The sequence below is a fragment of the Sturnus vulgaris genome, chromosome Z, assembly GCF_052056855.1.
Source record: "Sturnus vulgaris isolate bStuVul1 chromosome Z, bStuVul1.hap1, whole genome shotgun sequence".
Taxonomy (NCBI): domain Eukaryota; kingdom Metazoa; phylum Chordata; class Aves; order Passeriformes; family Sturnidae; genus Sturnus; species Sturnus vulgaris.
Genome location: NC_142283.1, coordinates 60,008,393 through 60,021,009, shown reverse-complemented (window position 1 = coordinate 60,021,009; position 12,617 = coordinate 60,008,393). Strand labels below are relative to the sequence as shown.

The window sequence follows — 12,617 nt, the reverse complement described above, 5'->3', positions numbered from 1 at the left end:
TACAGTGGAGCTACTCCACAACTTCCCAGATTGTCCTATTTGCTCTGACGTTCACAGGATTTTAATACTGATACCAAAATTGTTGTCATGGCTGGGGATAAGAGTTATGTTCTCAAACAAAACAGCCTGTGACAGCACATACAAACAAAAGATAAATGAAAATTCTGTTAATAAAGAAAAGCAAAATCCTGTAGCAGAGCTTGATGCAAAGTAATTTTCAGTGGGGCTACAGAAATTAAGTTCTTAGAAGATCCTATAAGAACTTCTTAGTATAAGCCCATGAAAATAGACCAAAAGAATTTTGAGATAAACATGATGACAAAGTTCAAAGAACTTAATATGCAAACAGTACTAAAAGAAAAGTATATGAGAAAGGTAGAAAACAAGACCACAACTGGTACACCACTGATACAAAACTGTCCTTGCAGGAAGAACATTAAGCTGTCAGAATTTGTGGAGCAAAGCTGTGCATTGATTGTCATGAAAAACAAAAGAAAAACAAACACAATGAATAACAGCACAAAATACTGGACTTCGCATAGTCAGACATGGACATCCACATCCAGACTGCTCCTGCAGCTTGAGGCTCCTAGGAATACACTAGCCCCACACTATAGATTGTGTACAGAAATATTTTTGCTCATCTTCTGTTTTTATCAGAAAAGTGCAAGAAAGTATCAGACAAACAACAACACTTCCAGGAAAAACAGAAGTTTTACTTCTGATTTTCTACTCTGCACACAAGAACATATTTTCTCTTGGGAAGCAGATGTATTTGGATCACATTTTTTCCTTTCTTTGAGAAAAGAGGCATTTAAAACAGTTTAGCACCATTTAAAAACATATTTGTCATCTATTTTTCCAGTTTCCCTTAGACTTTTTTATTTGTGAAACTATGTGCATAAGAAGAATGTTTTGTTCTGCATAAAGAAGGTGCCTCTTCAGGGACCCAGGCATGGCCACCTCACTCACCCGTGCCTCAAGATCACAGCTTCTCCCTATCACAGCACTTAAAAAACAATCTGGACTGCCTTTTTCCCTTGATTTTTACAAGGGCTGATAAATGCAAACAAATAACCCCCAATCCTCAATTCACAGAATGGTCTGTTTACATTTTTCTGTAATTTTAAAGAATCTTTCAGGTGGGTTGGTACTTGACATTTGCTGCCTTTCCAGCACATATTGCTATCTGGAGCCTTAAAAAGACTCATTATTTCTCCATAAAGATGTCTTTCTAGATGAGCTTTCTTGTCTTGTTAGTGTTGGTGTTTGCAAGTGTAATGTCCCCAGACTGCCAATGTACATCATTAAAGTTTAATTATCAAAACTGTTTTCTCCTCCTCAGAAAATTTGGCTGAACAAGTCTATGTGACAGGTGAAGACAGGAGTTTTTACAGATTGTACATAGCCAGGTAATGTGGACAGCGAGCACACATGTAAGACTTTTATGTGAGGAAGGCCTGCAGGATCAAAAGCTTCATACAGGAACGAGCAAGACAGGGTGCACAAGCTCAAGCACAGCTCCTCTGTCTTCAGATGGCTGTCCCAGTCAGAACTGACCTGATCTTACCTAAATACATCTGCATGAGGAAGCTGCTCTGTGGCTCAGCTGGGGTCAGATTGCTGTGTCCATGTTGGAACTGATGACAACAAACTTAGCACTGTATGCATGTCATTCAAAAGTTAATGTGGCCCTGTGAGAAAACCAGCAGTTTACATCTGCCACCTAGACAGCCTGAAGTGGTGAATCTCTCCATTCAGGCAGTCCAAGGGCAAAAATGTCTGTTTGCTAAAACTGTCAGAATATTTTCAGTTAATAGGTTGCATTAATGTCTAAAAGTTAAATTATAGTCTTTACACTTTCTCTGCCTTTCCTCAGAATACTTAGCTCCATTTGTGCATGTACAAACAAGAGAGATTTTTGAATTAATAAATGTGGTATTATGGCATGGTGCTTTAAGCAACTGAGAGATGAAAGGCTGATTTTTGCTTTATTCCTAGGCACACTGACATCAGGGGTAAATTTGGAGCTTGATGCAAGAGATTCAGCTGTGCAACTGACATTAAGGCTAATAGCAGCCACAAGAAAAACAAAATTACATTCTCTTCCTTGGACAAGAAATTAAATACAGATTGCAACTTATTCAAAGAGTCCAAAAGTCGATTACTTTTCCCAGTGAAATCAATGAAAAGGACTTTGCATTTCAGTTCAGCAAACTTTCTGCCTGCTGAGAAGAGTGACTTTATCTGGGATCTTTATCACCATTTGCCTTCTTGGGTTGTTGGGCTTTCTTTCTTTCTTTGCCTGATTGATGATTGGTCTCATAAATACAACATTCTGGGTGTTTTTCAAAAGCAATTCAACTGCTTTCAATAGCTGCTAGAATTTTGAAAAATCACTAGAATTTTCCTTTAAGAAACTGTAAATGCTACAACAAAGGCCAATATTAGCTGGATGAAACATCCAAAGCCCAAATTCCATTCCCCTCAACAGGTCTGTTGAATGTCACTGCAGATCCATGGAGACACTCTGACCAGGATAAACCTTCATCCAGTGACATCCCTAAAAACAGAGTGATTTGGTCTTCATTTGTCACTGTTGGTTTAAGGCAGGTGTCACTTGAAAGATCCTTATCTTCTCCCATCAACAGTATCAGTATGCACAAGGGCAGTCAGTCACTTACAAAACCACTCCAGAACACAGAGTAGATGTGCCTGGGGGAGATTAAGGTGATGTCTATGTTCAGTTCATTCAAAGATGTCAACACTATCCACTTACATGTACTGATCCCAAATTTTGTTCTAAGAGATTCAGTTTTGGCATTGCCACCTCCAAGATCTGGCCTGCTTCTCACACTGACAACAGTCATTAATTCTTAAAACCAAATGTCCACACAACACAACCAAGACTAGTATAAAATTAGTTACCTCCCATCTTATGTATAGCTACACCAGACAAGCTGAGGATTCTGCAGCCAAATCCCAGGACCCAATTTCAAACATTATTTAATAATCATCATAACATTTAGCTGTTAAGTGGTCGTAGTAATCAAAAATTGTTCTCAGATTCCCATGCCCTGCTGTTATCCTGCTCCCTGCAGCCATCACTCCACAGCCCACAGCAGCTCTGCCCCCTGGAATCACCCTCTAATCCTCTGCCCCCCATGCTTGTGCTTGTAAAGATGGATGTTCAAGATGCAGTGCAGATGCATGTCCTGGTGGGGCAAGGAGTGGGAGCAGGAGCATATGGAGCAGCTAACACTGCTGGAGCTGTCATGGCAGTATGAAGCCTGCCATGCTGTTCTTGAGGGGCAGGGACACGGGGAAAAGGGGGCATATGCAGGCTTTGCTATCAGTTAGCTGAAGAAAACTATTCATGTACATGTGCCTGTGAGCAAAAATCTCTTTCACTATATATATTATTAGCAAATAGAAATTATGATGTTAAAAAAGGACAACAGCTGGTTTACAACAGGATCCCAGGGGCCATTAACTTATGGGATTTTTAGAGTGTACTATTAGACTACTATTAGACCAAAATTACTTGAAATGAGTTACATACCATAAACAGTGTATCTCAAGGGCAGAAGAGAGTATGAAATGTAGTCAGAAGCAGATAAGTGCAAGGAAAACAGCCTTCCTACCACACCAGCAAGAGGCAAAATTATGATATTTTCCAGTAATAAAATGTAACATAAGATTCCTCTGTGACAGTATGCAGTGTTTGCTGTGTGTTAGCATTAGTAATTGCTGTGACAGTTCAAGTGTCGTGTCCAAGCTGTATCAGTTGAAGGGCTGGAGGCACCACCTGTTGGGTTTCCAGGGTGGGAAAGAGAGATGAGACCCCATGACAACTTCAGTGCCCTGCCAGCCGTGAAGGAGGAGGCTGAGGGTCGCTGGGGCCAGGGCTCAGGGGCTCCAGGGGACAGTCCTGCTCCCACTACCCCATGGCATCCCTGACTGCTCACTGAGTCACTGGGCTCCAATGGGTGAGCCACTGGCAGCAGCCACCCCTCTCTCTCATGCTTCCTTCAACGTTCAAGGCACTTGGGCTTTCTCCCCAGCTGGCTGGAGTCCAGGTCAGTTTTGGAAAGATCTTCCCCACAGTGGGTTTTCCAAAATCCTGGTCTCTATTCCAACAGCAATCTCAAAAGCTGTTCATCCCAGGCAACCAAAGCCTGATGAAGAGAGCACAAGTCCCACAACCAAGCACAGCCCCTGCCTCCCTGAGCTTCCCAACACAGAGAAACAAGATCCACACACACTCAGAGATCCAAAGTCCACTTTGAGCCCACATCTCCCCTAAATTCTGGGGTCATGCACATCTTGATAGATTTTATATCCTTTATTTTAAACCTAATTATAAAATTGGTAGAGGAAAACACCCAACCATAATCATGAGGGAGCCCCCTAAATAGTAAATAAATTTCTGGCTGAAGAAAAAGAAAACAAAATTTGACTTAGGTTTCTTTACCCTGTCAGCAGATCTGTAAGGTCATACAAAACAGCACCCTTTTACATCCATATTAGGGGGAAAATTACCTCTGAAAATCTATGTGCTGGGAAGACAGTGGTGAAGGAGGTCCCCCAGGTTAGGAAAATCAAGTTAGGACAGTTTGCTACTGATTTCCTGTGGCAGATTTAACTGTTGAGTTAAAACCCACTGACATCAGAGGTGACATTAAAATATAAGTCACATGAAGAGGCTGGGGAGCAGAGGAGAGGGCAAGTTTCCCATTTGCTGCCCACACACTGATTCTCCAGGTGCATTGTGTACGTGATGAATAGCAAATTCATGTACAACACATGAATCTGAGCTGCCATTTGTGCCACACAGATTGTCACCCAAGTGTTGGGTATGAACACTGCTTTCCTCAGTCTGCATTTCAGTCCTATTTCAGCACACATAGCAGTGTGCACATTCCATTAAGAAAATAATACCACCTTTCAAAATTCAGGATTGAAATAAACCCGGAGACAGCAGACGGACAATTAGATGTAGTTTGGCAATGGTGTGTGGCTGGAAGGTAATCAATGGGGTGTTCCTCTCTGAGGAAGGAGGATCATACCCAACACAGCTTTATCATAACCCTCTCTGGGATTTTGCCATCAATATGGTCATTCAGCTACCCATGACATATGACACAGAAAGGGAAAAGCATGAAAAAGGGTGAAGGGTACTGTATTTCAGGTATTTCTATTAGCTTTCTCTAACAAGACCATTCGAATTAAAAAAAAAAACCACACAGAGAAACACTATATTGTTGCTACATGGCAAGGGGAAGTACATGTGGGACATATTGACAATTTGTTGCAGTTTGAAACGGTGACAAAATGTAATTATCTAAGGTAAAAATATGTTATTAATCATTTGTCAAGAGGTCAAGCACTCTACAGCTTCATGGTTCCCTTGCAAAGCTCAACAATAAAAAGTGAGAACAAACGGTGTGAAGACTTTTTTCTCACTACAACCAGACTTTTATGTTCATATATTGAATTTTAAAACAGCTAATTTGGAGAGGGAACCTTTATAAGTTGACCTACTCTCTGCAATGCTGGTTTCCTATTTTTCATCTTTCCTAATATAATCAATAGTAAAGGCCTGTAAGTAAATTGCTCATGTGGGTAGTCAATAGACTGAGAGGATGTTTAAAACATCTTAGTAACAACTAACATCTCAGAGAGGGTGTTGCAGCCATCAATGGGGCTGGTTTAATGCAGTGTCAGCAGGAGCCAAATCAGTTAGGCCGCACACCTCTGCAACACTACAACACCATCACTTCTTGGTTTTTCAGAAAATGTAGTGCACTAGGTACGAATTCAGCAGCAGTTAACTTCCTTTTGCCCAGTGCTTGTTCCAGAGAGAGGAGCTAAGTCACACTGTAGAGAGGGTAGGACAAAAGGAGCAAAAATATCAGTGGACCTCAAACCACTGATATCATGAATATTCATGGACAACTGGACTGAGACTGGGTACCTTTTCTGATCATCCTCCATTAGCCACGCCTTTCCCATCAGTGGATTTGTGAAGAGATCACCAAACCCTGAAAAATTATCCCCTGACCATGAAAAATCCCTGCCATAGGCCAACACACAAGTTTCTTTGATCCTTCATCTGGGCACAAGGCTGTTTTCAGGAATGTCTGCCACACCTGACAGGATCTGTGATGCAGGAAAATACCATGAGCCTCCTTTTAATTGTCTACACTGGGAGCCCAGATGTTCATCTAAGCACCATTTGCGGGTAGTGAACTCCCTTTTTTTTAATAGTCTTATTCCTAGAATTGCAGTAGAGACCTCAAAATGAGTTTTATCACTGTAATTTTATTTACTTATTAAAATTGAAAGTTTTTAAAATAGAGAATGCTCTCAAGCTGTCAGCTATCTTCTGCCAATTTATTATTCATAATCTGATATTAATTTTTTAGATGCTAAGCTATTGTCCAACAGCTGGTTGTGATATTTTGGGAGAGTGGGGAATGGAAAATAATGCTTTTGAAAAAGGCTTAGACTCACAGTACAGGAATTGCAATTGCAAGGATCCTCACTGCTCCACTGCTGGCCTACTGCTCTTCTGCCACATGATTTATTGGACCCAGCTTTACCCCAAGAACCTCACTTGCACCCATTTGTCTACCAGTTCTTGTGAAAGGGTCAGAACTTATGAAATTATTACTTAGCCTCTGCTATGGAAGATGAGTTACCAAAAGACACCCGACTGGAACACGTTACTTCCACAAGCTTTCAGCAGTACCCTAAAACATCCAGCTCTGATGGGATTTTCATCATCTCAATACAATACAATAACATGCAAGGAGTTAGCAAAGTTAGCTGTGGTTTAACTATGCTCCAGGAACTGAGAAACTGGAAGGGTTTCACACAAGCTCCCTAAGAACTGGAGGTACTGTGGTCCTGTTCAAACAAAGGGTTGTTGCACTGACATACCTCTCCATCCCACAGCTTGGGGAACTCACTTCTGCACCTGAACCAATTTCATTTGAGCTTTCTTTTTCCCTTTCACTGTATGTTCTTGGTCTTATTTTAGCCAGCTTGGTCCAAACTACCTATTGCTCTGTGTGACCAAGGATTATCACTGGAACAACCACACACGAAGAAGAGAGGAGATATTCAAAAGCATAGATGAGCATGAGAATCTTGTAGTTTTGAAAATTCCCCTCATTAGTATTAAAAGCCTATCTTGAGAAGGATGCCTGATAGTGTCAGACCATATGGTGAAAAGAAAGACAACACTCAAATAACAAGAGATGTATTTAACAAAAGCCAGAGGCCTCATCACATTATATCCCAGGTATTAAATGCGTTGTCCTGGGCACTCTCTGCCAATACACTTGCTGTATGTCAGATCCTTAATCAGCACCTTCTTCAAAGAGAGAAATGAAACCTTTTAGAAAGCCTTGGTGAGAGTTGCTGAAGAGCATGAATGAAAGCCTGGAGAGATACCCGGGATCAGTGTTGTAACACAGCAATGCCACCCCTTTGCAGTGCCTCCAAAGGCACTCAGAAAATGCAATATTCCTCTTGCTTATTCATCCCAGTTTCTACTTGTTCCATGAAAGTAAAATCTCATTTCTACATGTGCTTTGCTCTACAATTCACTCTCCAGTCACTGTTTAAAACATGCCAGATTCTAGCTATAAACTGTTTCAAATATCCTGAGAACTTCTGCAAAGCACAATGCAAATTTGGAAAGTTCAAGCCTAGTGCTAATGCAATAAAAGAAGGCAGACATGATTCCAGATATACAGTTGGTGTAATGCCTTTAGGAAGTGCTCCATCAGTTTGATTTAGAAAATGATTGCATTATGTTAAAACAACTAAATTGGATAAGGGGAAGAGGGATTTGTTGACATAAATCTTGTCTTTGGGCTTCAAACCCCTCCAAGTAAATACAAATAAGAAAATATATACAGAGAGAACTGTCAATTTCCCCTGAGAAGATCTGTTTTCAAGGAAGTAAAAGTCTATATTGGAAATCAATCCAGCTGTTTATAAAGCAACCTCTATAAACCTCTATTGAAAGTCAGCAGGAAGGAACACTGGAAGCAAACCATAAAATAGCAGAGAAAAAAGTGAAAAAAATAACCAAACTATATAACCAAAACTTATTGTTTTCAAATAATTCTATGATTCTGACCTCATCTGCACTAAATTTGGAATAATTTGAGATGTGGGCATCACCAACTCAAAGGAAACAAAACACAATGTAAGAGCAATCAGGAGCAGCCCAGTAGTTTCAATAAAGGTTGTCCTGAGTGATCAGCACAGGGAAGAAACAAGGCAGAAACAACCTTAGGCAGCAGAAATTCTCTGAATACTTTGCATGGACCTGATAGGGTGTGCTGGTGGTAATCTTTAGCCTAACAACTGATCGAGATAGCCATTCACTTTAATACTTCTCTGCCAGAACAATCCTATCAACCTAGTGGGAACAGGGGAGCGTGAGTGCAGGCCAGGGTAGGAGACTAAGGATTTGCCTCCCTTCTGCTTTCTCCTGTCTCTACAGCTCCACAAAATCATGAGGAAGGGAAGCAGGGAGCACAATCTAATGGAGGCACCTTTCCCATAGTCGGCTGTGATTTAACCAATCAATTCTTCTTCCAGCCCAGCCTTGTTTGTCTGCAATCTCCTTTTTAAATAGGTAACTGAATATTGCTTGGCTGAATTAAATAGAAAATCTGGGAAATAAGTGCAGCTTCATGATATAGAAATTACAGGAAAAAGATTTAAATATATGCATCTGTGAAATGCTAAAAGCTATCAAGAAGTGAAAAGAAACAAATCTGAATCCCCATAACCATTACTGCTCCTTTATCTGTTATACCAGCAGGAAAAGATTTGCTAGGTGGTGGATTAAGTTAGTAAGATTATTCAAAGCTTTGATTGCTGAGCACTGGTCACTATCCTCGATTCCAAAGGCTGGTGTGGCCACAGTGGTTACTGACAGCCCTTTGTCCAGCTGGACAGCACTGGCAGTGATGGTGGACAGCTGCTCCTGCTCAGTGAAGGAGCAGGCACAGGTGAGGGGTGCCTCAAGCTATTCCCCGGACTTAGGAAAGTAGGTTCCATTTTAGGAGTTGCAAGCCTGGAAGTTCCTGGATCCTAGCATCAACTCACCCGTAATTTCAACCAAGTCATCAGAGAAGCAAATGTGAATAAGGTAGTTGTGCACCCAACAGGTGGCATGGCTGCAAAGTTATTACAGACAGAATCTGATAGAAATGGAATAAACCTATGTTTTTTCTCCTCATATACAGAGTGAAATCACAAGGGCATCCTGCCCTTGCTGTAAAGTCAAAGGACATTAGGGATTGTGGGGGATGGGGTGCCTCAGCCAGCAGCATAGTGAACCGACTCTAGTGCCTATGGCCACCCAGGCAGCATTTTAACCCTTTTCCTCACTGTCTGCTTTCACTTCTCCAGAATTGCTCTCATCTTCTTGACAGGCTGGGGATTCTCATTTTCATCTCCAAGTGGTGTGTACTAGTACCTACTGTAGTGCTTGACTAAATCCTGAACACATTACTGGTCCATGAAACAGTAAAATCCTCTGTCCTGCTTGGCACAGTAATGGACTGCCCAAAATCCTTGCCATACACTGAATGAGACATGGTCTGACCACGTAGTCTAGTGCCCATATACTGTTTAGGTGGATAAGGCAATCCCTGTGCAAGAGGCAGATTCAACACTGACTCTTGAGGAAAGCAATTATTCTTGTAGCAACAGCTCCTCACCATCTCCTGCCCTTGTCCTGGGCAAAGAAAAGAACAGCAAGAGAGAGAGACTCTTCATTCTCTTATAGTAACATACTGCTCAGTCTTAGACTCATCTGCTGAGGACAGGGATGAGGCTAAGTGATCAAAGATCCTGTTGATGGGATGGAATGCCGTGGGAGGAATGTACGGAGGAGAAAGCAAGCTGCCTTTCCTTGGCATGGTCATCCTCTGAGATGTTTCTCCTTGCCCTTGGAAATCCATAGGTTGTTGGTAAATTGCCATGACACGTCCATAAGGGAAAAGCATGTTTATCCAAAATCCTCAGGTGCTGGAAAGAATGGTTTCCATCCTAGACCATCCCACTGTTGCCTCAGCTGCCAAAAGGAGTCATTGTGGCCCTGCACATGGCCAGTTTTCACCCCTGATAGTGAATGTTTTTCTCAAAGTCATCTGCTGGAAAATTATAAATTGGAATTAGACATCCTGACTCTGAATCTTACACTTCAATCATATGGCCATTGCATCCCTCTTCTGCCTTTGCCAGTTTTATACAGTACTACTTCCAATGATATTCATGCTCTTCAGCACCTCTCTTCTCCCAATGAAATCAATAGAAGTCACTGCTAGTTTTAAAATGAAGGAAACAATATTTTCAGTAACTCTAACAATTGCTCAGAAAGAGAAAAAAGCACTCCAGAAATCTGCACCACATCAGGCTTTTAGTAACTGCTCTTTTGGGACTGGTCCTCTTCCCTTTGCCTTTTCTGCCATCAGCAAACAAACTGAGATATTACACTGTACTTGACATGTACCAAGATCTACCATTCTGTACCAGTCTTGGTAAAATATGGAGGGGAAGCAAAATAGCTGTAACAACTACCTCTATGTATGTAGCAGCCAGCCCTACACTGCTGGATAAATACACTATATAAAATCCCTGGGAGATGAGAGAATGCAGTAACTGTGGCTTATCTGTATCGTATTTGATAAACGAAAAGGAACTAAATAAACAGTGATTTCTTTTTGACAATCTGTTCTATTTCCTCCTAGTACTGAAAAAAAAGAAAGCAAAAAGCCTATTTTTAGATACATCAAGTTCTTGTCAATGCCCCAGTGCAGCGTTTTGGGCAGCTGCCACTCAGCAAAATTTGGGGAAGGAGAGTCAGCTGCTGAGAGGGCTGGCAGCCTGGATCCCTGCAGCACCCTCACAGCTCCACCACCACCACACCAGGACCTCCCAAAGGCTTCAGAGGCAAGAGGCACAAGGCGACAGCCAAGAACCCGAGAAATTAATGGCAAGATTTCTACTGATTTCATACAGGTGAGTATGTCATCCAGACACTTTTGCAGCAGACATTTCTGATTTCAACGCGTTTCAACTAACCCTCACCCCACCAGCACATCATGTTGTCCTGCCTGGCACCACAGGTGAACAGAGCAGAGTAATCCACCCTAGGGATGAGGAAGATTCTGCTGGCAGCCTGGGATGGAGGAATCCACACTGAAGTAATACCTACATGCCTGCATGAGACAAGATCAGAAGTCCACAATAAAGACCATTCAATTCTCCTTTGGGAAAAAAAAAAGCCCACAAAGTGGAAAACACTAAAGTACATAGAATTCACACCTGCAATTTTTTTGCTAAAAGTCTGGTTCCAAGGCATATGTAATGATGTAAATTAGAAAAACTCTTCTTGGATGAAACAATCTAAAAAATCCCCTTCATATTAAAAATATGTGTCTCTTATAAAACTGAAAGCATCTTCTAGGATGCTAACTATTTTGTATGTATCTCAGTCATTATATTATTCATATCCAGTTGGAGATGGCAGAACTTCTCAGGGGGAAACTAACATGGGTATTTTAAGGGTTGTTTTTTTCTATTTTTTCTTCTTTACTGTTTTCTATGTGCAAAACCTAGAGGCTTGTTTTTCTCTTTTATAGAAGAAAAAAAATTATCCTGATTCAAAGCAGCACTGAAATACAAGGCTCTGCCAGATGTTACATAAACGATGATGTAATGCTGAAGTATTTCATTACATATGCAGGTCTGTTCCTCAGCCCAGCAGTGATTTATTACATTTTGTCAATCCCATTTTATGTACCCGCATCATTTTTACATCATTTTTCTTCATGACATTGTTACGTTCTCACAGAAGCACCTAGAGATAACATCTTAACAGTGCAGCCAATGAAGTTAGCATTTTACAAATAATGTTACTAATAAATAAATATACCAGTGAGGGGAAAATAGTCTTTCTGAGAGAGTGAAAAGCAAATTTACCTTTGAATAATCTGATGGGGGGAAGAGGCCGTAAGTCCAATAAGAAAATTGAGTTTGCATCCTCTTGGAGCAGCTCTTGCCTTCATGCAGAACAGTGAGGAAATGCTGTTCTTGCCTCTTTTTGGTTTAATCTCACATTCCCTTTGTTCTCCTAATGTGTTCTGTGTGCTGCCAGCTAGATCTTATGCACCAGCTGCTTGGTTAAATAGATGCATCAGCAAGTGAAAGAAGATCAACACATAAAATCTGCTTTGACCCTGAAATTATCAAGCCATCGGACACACTAGCTTTTATTCTTGATCATCCATCAAGATTTATTAAAAAAAGCACACGCAACAACATTGCTTCTTAATGGGAGAAAAAGAATCCCAGAAACTGTAAGTTCAAAAGATATGAAGGTGATTTAAAATAATGTAGCAGTCTATTTAGAAGATGCATTCCTACAACAATATTGTTAAAAAAAAATCCTTCTAACAAGCAGCTTGCCAAAAATCCTATTAGACAACTGAAACAGAGAAGTCCTCTTTTTTAGCATCTACTAACCTACATCAAGCAAAATGTTGCAGTGAGAAGCTGCAGTTGAAAAGAAATTAAAATTT

At 40.9% G+C, this 12,617-nt stretch overlaps 1 long non-coding RNA gene across 1 annotated transcript in view; it reads right to left on the bottom strand.

Annotated features, from left to right (window-relative positions):
* LOC148219870 (uncharacterized) overlaps positions 1–12,197 on the bottom strand; it is an 81,405-nt gene extending 69,208 nt beyond the window's left edge. The window contains exon 1 of the long non-coding RNA XR_015799416.1: positions 12,019–12,197. This is a non-coding gene — a long non-coding RNA (uncharacterized LOC148219870). The remainder of the gene's footprint in view (positions 1–12,018) is intronic.
* Between the last annotated feature and the right edge of the window lie 420 nt (positions 12,198–12,617).